At 36.5% G+C, this 10158-nt stretch overlaps 1 protein-coding gene across 2 annotated transcripts in view; it reads left to right on the forward strand.

Annotated features, from left to right (window-relative positions):
• The first annotated feature begins 877 nt into the window (after positions 1–877).
• LOC106868714 (zinc finger protein 436) overlaps positions 878–10158 on the forward strand; it is a 65216-nt gene continuing 55935 nt past the window's right edge. For both annotated transcript variants that reach the window (XM_052968250.1, XM_014914101.2), the window contains exon 1: positions 878–1035. The gene's annotated coding sequence lies outside the window, so the exon portion shown is untranslated. The remainder of the gene's footprint in view (positions 1036–10158) is intronic.

Consider the following 10158-nt stretch of genomic DNA (forward strand, 5'->3'; position numbering starts at 1 on the left):
ATTTCGGTGTAAATATACACATGAATATTAGCCTTGTTGACTTTTAAAAATGCAAAGAATAAGGTGGATCTCTAAAATTTTAATTTTCGTATTTATCTACTAATATATTTAACATTAAAACAAAAATAAAATCTCAGAAGGAACCGATACAAACAAAAAACGAAAGATAAGGGAAATTCGGAAGTTCACGCGAAATAAAAAGATTATGATCAGCTAATGATTTCTTACATAGACACTTTATTATAGGTTTTGATAGAGAGAACAGTAGTACTTGAATGGTATATATTTAATCGATCTCAGAATGGACAGACAATTTCCAACCAAGCAAAACTCAAATTCAGAGGGACATAACTAATTATCGCACCACGATGCGTTTTGACCCTTCCTCTACCGACACAGCTATCCACCCTGTGTTTCAGACATTAATAATAATCATAATATTCACTAGAATTCAGAAAGATGTGGTAGGTCTGAGTCGGCAAAACTATAGTTTGGTAGAAAATAAAAATCACAATGACATTGTTTAGCACAGCTCCAGAATAGTACTGGCTCAGTAAAGTGAAAATGAAATCGTTTCAACGATTATCACGTTTTTTCTAGCGCTTCTAGAACTACATACATATGTTTTTATTTTTTTCTACGAGACAGGTGTGATTTAAGGGAGTATTAATTAGTTACTATTTCTAGCAGATCAAGTGATAGTGTAGAACCGTTATGCTAGTTAACGTGTTGTCAAGAGAAAGAATAATATTTTACGTTATCTGTTTGATGAACCTCTTCGATGGTGAGAATAAAAAATTAAATAAATGTTACTCGGGTTTCTATTGCTGGAGGTATTTTTTCAACTTTGACCGTCCTAGCTCGTAACTGCGCACGCGCATCTCTGTCAAATCTATCGGTTGCTTTGCTTTACCCTCCTCCTCTCCTCCACCACTCAGCAACCACCCTTAGTCGCCTTTAATTGAAGTCAGTGCTCGCTTGATGCTTGTGTTTTGTTATGAACTGACCATCTTTTGTTTTAAAACAAATTATACGGTAGGTATATATAACATATAAATATATACACTCACACATATACATATATTTATAACTGTAATCTTTTTTATCTATCTGCAATAATTTTTATTATTTATTTCTTGTCTCATTTCTTTCACATTTTCTTTAATTTAAATATATTGTTGATGTTTGATTCAATTAACCCTCACCATACACATTTCTCTGTCCTCCATGAGTACCCTAAATTTAAAAAGAGTAAATATTAAGATTGATATATATATATGCACATACTGATTCATTTGCCACATAACACCCATCACACTATATGTATATATATATATATATATATATATATATATATATATATATATATATATATATATATATATATATATACTTTCATCATATATGTCTCTCCACCCCTGATTTCGCCTGTGGTCATCATTTGTCTATTGTAATGTTAGGGTTTTTCATCGTTATGTCGGGTATAGCGAGTAGCTTGTATTATTTGTATGTGGCGTGTGTGTGTGTGTGTGATGGAGGAAGAGCGAAGTAACGGGAATCCTTAGTAAAGTTGATCCCTATATTCTTTGGTGATCACTCCACTGTATTTTTAAAAAATTGTTTTTATAATTTTGTTTCCATCTTTTTAGAGAATGTGTATGGCCACAGTCAGTATTCAAGTGGGAGTTTAATTGATTTAATACGGTCCTTTATTTTATAGTCAGCTTGTTTAAAGAAGAAAGAAGGGTACTGTGGGGTAGGGTGGTTGATGGTTTGAAGGAGAGAAAGAAAAATAGCATTATTCTTTCGAACGCTAATATTACTGTTGTTGGCCTTGTGCCTATAGTAGAAAGATTATTATTATTGTTGTTCTGTCTATCACGTTCGGCAGTTGTGTGTTAATGATGAAATTTTGTTATCAATATATTTTATTAATTATTAGTTCCATTTTAATCTTTGTTTAACCGACCAAAATCCACATACAAACAATAAATTTGATGATAAGTATAATACCATTCGCCACAAGGGCTGCGAAGAGAACACACATGATATAGTATTTCAGATAAATTACAATGCGATGCAAATAAACGAAGATATATTGGTTGAATGAGATATATATATTTATATTATATGTGTGTGTTTGCACGCTAAATAATATTAATAATCTCTCCCACTTGTTTCTCAAACTGGTGGGTGGAGAAACGGTTCAGTTTTTGTTTATCAATTTGATCTGAAGTCTCCGTTCACATTTTTTATTGGATGGGGGTGGTGGTGTGAATATCATCTTTCTTCCGTCAACTCTTCCTCCGCTCGCTTTTATTTTCTTTCTTCTTTCCCTTGAGGTTAATATACAAGTATTAATTTCACCCGCAATGTAAATATCTGTATGAAATTCATTTAACGTATTTTACCAATTTTTGACCTATAAATGAAGATTTGTGGCCTTGCAAACTGAGACAGTGTTACTGCATGAGTTTCTATTTGGAGCCATTTCACCTCGCTACTTACGCCTTTTGAGAAATGCATGAACATCACCACATCTTAATTACTTTTGCCTATGTATCTATCCTGAATGTTAATATTTATTATTGTTGGTATGATAAATATTAGAAGGCTTGACTAAATTTCAATTTTACGTTCCGTGTTCAAATCCCTGAGAGTTGTCTTTTTCGTCGCTATGGTGGTAGGTGATAATAAGTACTTATGTACTAGTTCGATTCAATCGTCTATACATACTCAACTTCTGTGAGTACAGTGAGGCCGCTCGACTAGCTAGAGATAGCGGCCTAGTTCTTATAAATCACACCATACTTTCTTAAAAAGAAAAGAAAAAAAAAAAGGAAGCACACACTGATACAGAAAATGAGGGATGATCATGGAATGTTTTTGGTGAAAGGTTTGTTCAACGAAAGCTAACCTGGGACTAGAAAAAGAAGAAGAAAAAAACCCGCGTCACACCATTAGTTTTGAGTTCAAATACTGCTAATGTCAACTTTGCCTTTTATTCTTTCGATATGATCCCAACCCCCAAATTTGAGGCCTTGTGTTCAGAAATGATGGCTATAGACGGTTATTTTGCAGAATCGGTAGTGTCAGATAAAATACCTAGCCGTATTTAATGACATCTCTTTACATTCTGAGTTCAAACCATGTGGAAATTCACTTCATCTTTTGATATCGTTAAAATAAAGTTTTAGGTAAGAACTCTGGATGGTGGCGGTATGATAACCCACCCCAGAATTCGAATGTTTCCATAATTCCTCGTATCAAGGCCATGTGTCTGTAAAAAGAAAATAAATGTTCAACCCCCCCCCCCAACTGATCGGTACTAACATCCTAGTTTCCATTCCCTCTTGAAAACAGACCGAACGAACACTTCAAGAATCGTCAAAGTGTATTTTAACTTCGGCCCTTTCATCTTGCCGGTGTGAATAAATTAAGTACCAGAAACATACTGATGTCAGTATAATCATCTGTTGTTTATTATAGCTGCTAAGAAAAAAAAAAAAAAAAAGATGAAGAAAGAAACCCACCCCACCCGGGTTGACTTTGACCCTGGAGTGTGTAATTTAAAAATAAGTACCACCTCTTGTTGTGTAAACCCAAGTTAGCGTTGATTTAGCAAACCTATTGTTAGATTTCATCTGTTGCCTAGTTTGACACCAATATCTGGCCCTTGAGTACCTTCAGTGGAGTATGTTGCAGCATTCGGTCCAGTTTTCTGGTCTGAATATAATTCCCTCGTTTTCTCTCATCCATCCTGGAGGATCTGGAAAAGGCCACAGGCGCGGTCTTTTCCCTCATTACAGCAGTTAATAATGGTTTCAAATTTTGACCCAAGGCCAGCAATTTTAGGAGAGGGGTAAGTCAATTACATTGTTCCCAGTGTTCAACTGGTACTTATTTTATAGACCCCGAAAAGATGAAAGGCAAAATCGATCTCAGCGGAAATTGAACTCGGAACGTAAAGACGGACGAAATACTGCTAAGCACCTTGCCCGGCGTGCTAACGATTCTGCCAGCTCACCGAGTTATTACAACAATTAATAATACTTTCAAATTTTTGCACAAGGCCAGCAATTTCGGAGGAGGTGCTAAGTCGATACTTATTTTATCAACCTGAGAAGGAGGAAAGACAACGTCGATCACGGCTGTATTTGAACTCAGGATGCAAAACCGGAAGAAATGCCCTTAAGTTAACGACATGTGAATGAATTTGCCGGATTAATGTTTCATGGCTGTCGTAGGATAATATACTCCGGACTATATATAATGTGTCTTTTTTAGTCAACGTTCTTTACATTCAAATCTTGCCAGTATAGTTAAGTTAATCGGTTGTTCTCAGCATATTCAAGATGTTTATAGGGGGAAAATCATTAACATCTTAATATCTCCCTTCTCATTCATGATGACAATGGTTATGTTTAGCTCTAGATCAGCTTTGAAGCAAACCCTCCATTAAAGGCATTCAGACGCGATCATCTCATCTATTTTTGTTTTTGAGCTTGGGCTACATTATCCAATGTGTTCTCTCTATATTGAGACACAAATGTGATTTGAAAGAGGTTTGGTTGTATTTCCACATTAAATTGTACCTGTATAAGAAAGAGGGTGGCAACAGAATGGTTTAGAATTGAAGTGTTCGTTCAAGTCTACGACTCTGCGTTCTCGTTTTCACAATACATTCAGGATTGATAAAGTAAAGTACCAATTTATACTGGCAATGGCGAAGGGAAGGTTTATCACTTCTGTTAACTACCTATTCTGTTTTAATAATTATTTGCTGTGGATTGGCAGAGTTGTTAGTGTTGGACAAAATTAAATGTGACATTGAGTTCAAATCCCATCGAGGTGAACTTTGCATATTATCTTTTTGGGATCGATAAAATAAATTAGCAGTCAGATACAGGTATCGATTTAATCGACAATACCTTCACCCCCAAATTCGTGCCAGTATTAGATATCAATGATTATTTCTTTATCGTAGTGAGATTGTGGTGCATTTAAAACCTTGCTCTTCTTTTCTGTTAAAAAATATGAAGCCCTGTGTGAATAGACTCTAAGTCTTAGTTTCAAATCTCGATTGAAGATCCATCCCTTATTTTATTTTTGCCCTGATAATGCCTTTGGGGGAAAAATATGAACAACTCTTTTTTTCTTATCCCCACTTCTGTAAATTATTTTTATATTTAAAAAATGCATTGCTTACTCTAGTTGTTTTTTTTTACCTAGGGTACATTTATACTGACGTGGTGTGAGATGTCAAACAATCTGTTTTTAATATTTTGTTGATGTACACAGTTTTAGTTCCTTTGACATCTGCTGGTTGCTCAACATAAAATCCAGATCTCTCTTATTACCAAAATAGCACACTTTTGAAGGATAATTGAGCAAAAACAGCAACAGCCAGCGCATTAAATGATCTTATGAATAACTTTGATTTGTTAAGCCTTCATTATTAAGGGGTGCGATAATGATTTTGAAATCGCGAAGGGGTGCAAAATATGGAAGAAGATTGAAGACTGCAGTAACTCAGAGACTGATGAGAGAACTGGAGAAAGAAAGTGTTTTATCGTTTATCCTCAGACTTGTGACATGGTCTTAATACTTGCAACAGAGTAGACTGCTAAAGTCATTCAAAGGACAGGACTAGGGTTTTAAACAAAGCGTCGGATTAAATTTAAGAACATTAGGTAAGCTTAGAGTTCACGACTCTGGTTTTGATTTGCATATCAAAACAATTCTAGTTTAAATTATTCCTGTTAATATTCTTCCAGTTTAAGGCATGAACTGTCTCTCGTTTCTTTTATCCTGTCTTATGTACACGGTATCTTAAAAACGCAAGTGGAAAGGCATGTGTCAGAAGAGATAAACGTTCTCAGCGGTTTGGTTTCGCTTCCCAGTTGCACCCTATATCAGCACCCCCTTTCCATCGCTGGTGTCCTTTAGAATGGCATTATCACAAATATCCATTTTAATCTCGTTGTCTAAACAAGGAATTCTATCTTTTTTTCTTCTCTCCCTTGCTAGGACGGTGGGTTGATAATCTTCAAAGCAAAATGCTTTGTGGTAGTTTATTCTGGCTCTTTATGTTTAAATCCTACTAAAGTAAACTTTACCTTTTATCTTCCCTGGATTGATAAAATATACCATTCAAGTATTCGTAGCAATGATATCGACAAACCATGTCTAAAATTTTTAGCTTGTGCCGATGTTAGAAATTAAGGTGTGCGTGGTAGAGTGGAGATAAACTTTTGGAGATTGTAGATTCAGTAAAATGAATTTACGACCTGGTTGCGCTGTACAATTGAATATATTAGCATCTCCCTGCCTATCCAATGTAGAATCAAGGTAACTGAATGGGTGTCATGGCATTTCAAATCCCACTTCAAATATCTTTTGAGCTTAATTGTGTAGCCGAATTTTCGTTTTGTATATACGTAGTCTTTTAAATTTTATGCGTCTTAGTTGACCATTATTTTCGTTACATATTGGAAGACCACTCATTTCAACGTTTCTTAGCTCACCAATATTTTCGTCGTGTATAGCGTCCACTCAATTTGATGTCTTAGTTCACCTGTCTTTTGCATGAACAACGCTTATGTTGTCCATACCATGGGAAAGGAATAAATACTCCAAGATCCATTCTTTATAAATATCGGTACTAGTTATATACAACAGTCAATTCAACCGATTGTGTCATATTCCTAAAGAAATCTGGAGTCTTGTGCTTATGTAAGAAATCATTGTTATAATAATTAATAAAGGACGGTTGGATGGTAGAATAGGGGAAATGTCAGGTTAACTACCTTACGGTTTTTATTTCCGCCCCTTCACACTGTGTTTTCAAATCCCGCCGAGTTGACTTCGCCTTTCACCTCTTTGAAATCGATAAATTGACTTGAGTGGTATTTGGCATCGATTAAATCGACTAGACACACTCCTTCTTTATAGATTTGTGGCCTTGTGCCAAAGTTGACGGTCGATGACAGAATCAGAAAAGCAGTATTTAGTTATGTCCATTTATGTTGTGCGTTCAAATCTCAGCTAGGTTTACTCTGCTCTTTATCCAACTCATTGGGATTGATGGATTGCTGAGGATACGTCTGAATCAGTCGACTAAATCTCATTCCCTGTTCATTGTTACCAGCAGTATCTTAATATGTTTGAAAAATAAGCCTGCTGTTATTATTTCGTGGCCATATTGCTAGCATATATATACATGTACCTACACAGAGAGAAAGCCAAAGATTGGAAAATCAGATAACATTATTTCTACGCTGATTTCCCCCCACTGCGTGTGTGTGTGTATTTAGTCTGGTCTGGACTTTATTTATTTGTCTGTCTCTCCTTCACTCTGCACTGTTTCATGAGCAGCCCACACCTCACGTTCCACGCTCCCTCCTCCGCTGAACTCATGTCTGACCTCAGTTTAGTGGACTCTCTGACTCTAAGCTAAAACTACTACTACTACTACTACTACTACTACTACTTTCTGATGTAGACGGCATCTTAATGAAAAATCGAATGTCTAGACATCCCTCAAAAATACACCGCCCTCCTCTTAACAACATAAGCACAACACATTAACACCGTACGTTTTAACTATATTTACATGCAAAGAAAAACAAAGGTAAATACACGCATTCATAGCCACAGAAACACACACACACATATGTATATATACACATGCGTGTGTGATACCACGAACATCTTTCGATGAAAGGAAAGAATGATCGGAGTAGGCATATATATGGATGATTTGTGCGTGTCTTTCCTTTTCAACGTTATAGATTTCTGTATTTAAGTGTATGTATTTTTTTGTGTAGATATGTCAACGTAGATAGCATTGTGTCTCTCAATACATGCATCTGTATAGTTGTATGTGTGTGTTGAGAGAAAGAGAAGGTTGAGGGGAGCAGTGAGTGGGAAAAGAGGAGCACTGTACGTGTGTATGTATATATCCTGAAATGTACACACACACACACATATATATATATGTATGTATGCTTATACACACACACACACACGTGTGTGTGTGTGTGTGTGTGTGTGATCGTTATCTCATAATGTCTCTTCCTGTACCTGGTTGGTTGGTATAACTCCGGTTATCATCATCATCATCAACAACGTCATCGTAGTCGTCGCTATTATTCAGAAGGTAGCCTGATAGATATGTCGATAACAGCCTAGCTCATCTCTCATGCACAGTGTGTTTTATCTGTTTATCTGTAAAACTACTAGTCAGCATACACATTCTGTCTGTCTTTCTCAGTCTGTCTATTTTGCCTACCTATCGCACTATCTCCTCTCACTTCCTCCTTTATTATTTTTCTCTTACTCTCTCTCTCTCTCTCTCTCTCTCTCTCTCTCTCACACATATATATATAAACTTCTATAACCAATACAGATTTGAGTGTGTATACAAACATACATTTCTCTCTTTCCAACCACCCCTCAGTTATTCAGAGTGTCTATCTTTATATCTGTCTAACAGTCTATCTCCCTCTCTCTTGCCTTATCTCAACTTCAACACCCTGCCTACATTACATTGCTTACACACACTCACTATCTCTCTTGGCCTTAGTCAGTCAGTCTGTTTATCTATCTATCTATAGCACTCACCCCCTCTACTTCTATCAGGCTTTATCTCGACTTCGTTACTCAATATAATGGTGGAAGAGAGAATACACACACACACACACACACACACACACACACACGTATGTGTATAGACAATCACATATACACTGTCACCCGACCAGTGATATAAATCTGGCTATCCACCCCTTCTCTCTTGCCAGTTTTATCTCTATTCCAATACCTGATATAACGCTAGAACGAGGTACATACACATTTACACATACTCACATACACATTCAGTCCCACACATACACAGTCAAGTGTGTATGGTATGTAGTTTCCTTACCCGATGCAAATTTAGTAATAGCTTTCCACATTGTCTCTAATCTATGCATATCTCACTCTCATTTTATATATATATATATATATATATATATATATATATATATATACATACACACATACACACACGTGTGTGTGTGTCTGTTTCTGTACACAAGCATACAAACACTGAACAGAAAGAAGTTGATAGTATAGTGAGGGTGTATTTGGTGTTTATGTAAATCTTCCTGCCCTGTTATCTAAAATATGGTAATGTAATGATATATAAATATACATACATACATACATACATACATATATATATATATATATATATATATGAAGATAGATAGGTACTTACATATGTACACATGTATCTGTAAATGTGGCTTTGTGGTGAAGATGTTTGCTTCCCAGTCACAGGGCTTCAGGTTCAGTTTCAGTGTGTAGCACCTTAAGTGTCTTCTACTTTTGGCATCAGGCTGACCAAGCTTTGTTAGTAAATTTAGTAGATGGAAACTGAAAGGAGCCTGTGTATGTATGTATGTGTGTGTGTATATAAATACACACACACACACACACACACACACTTATGTATGTATGTTTTCAATACTTAATTTCTAAAACAACTACAAGATGGGAATCCACCTGAAGCTAACTATCCAAAATACTTCTTTGAATTGTCTGTTTTCCATGCTGGCCTGTGTTCGACAGTTTGACAGGAGCTGGCTAGCTGGAGTGTTGCACCAGCCTCTAATTGTCTGTTTTTATATAGTTTCTATGAGTGAATACCCTTCCTAATGCCAACCAGTTTACAGTGTATTGGGTACTTTATATGTGCACAGGCAAGGGTGCTATATACACGGCACCAGCATGGGTGTTTTATATATGACATCAGCCCCGGTGCTTCTTATGTGAAACTGGCACAAGTGCTTTTTACATGACACTGGCATGAGTGCTTTTTATGCAGCACCAGCACAGGTCCTTTCTATGTGGCACCAGCACAGGTCCTTTCTACATGACACCAGCACAGTGCCTCTTATATGGCACTGGCACAGGTGCATTTTATGTGGTGCCATGGTACCAGCATGGGTGCTTATTTTACATGGCACTGGCATGGATGCTATTTGCATGACACCAGCATGGGTGCTTCTTACATGAAACTTGCATGGGTGCTTTGTATGTGGCTTTAGCACCCGGAGCTTGCAAGACGAGGACCTCTCAGCTGAGATTGGTGGTGGTGGTGGTGGTGGT

The sequence above is a fragment of the Octopus bimaculoides genome, chromosome 5 (assembly GCF_001194135.2).
Source record: "Octopus bimaculoides isolate UCB-OBI-ISO-001 chromosome 5, ASM119413v2, whole genome shotgun sequence".
NCBI classification, from domain to species: Eukaryota; Metazoa; Mollusca; class Cephalopoda; order Octopoda; family Octopodidae; genus Octopus; species Octopus bimaculoides.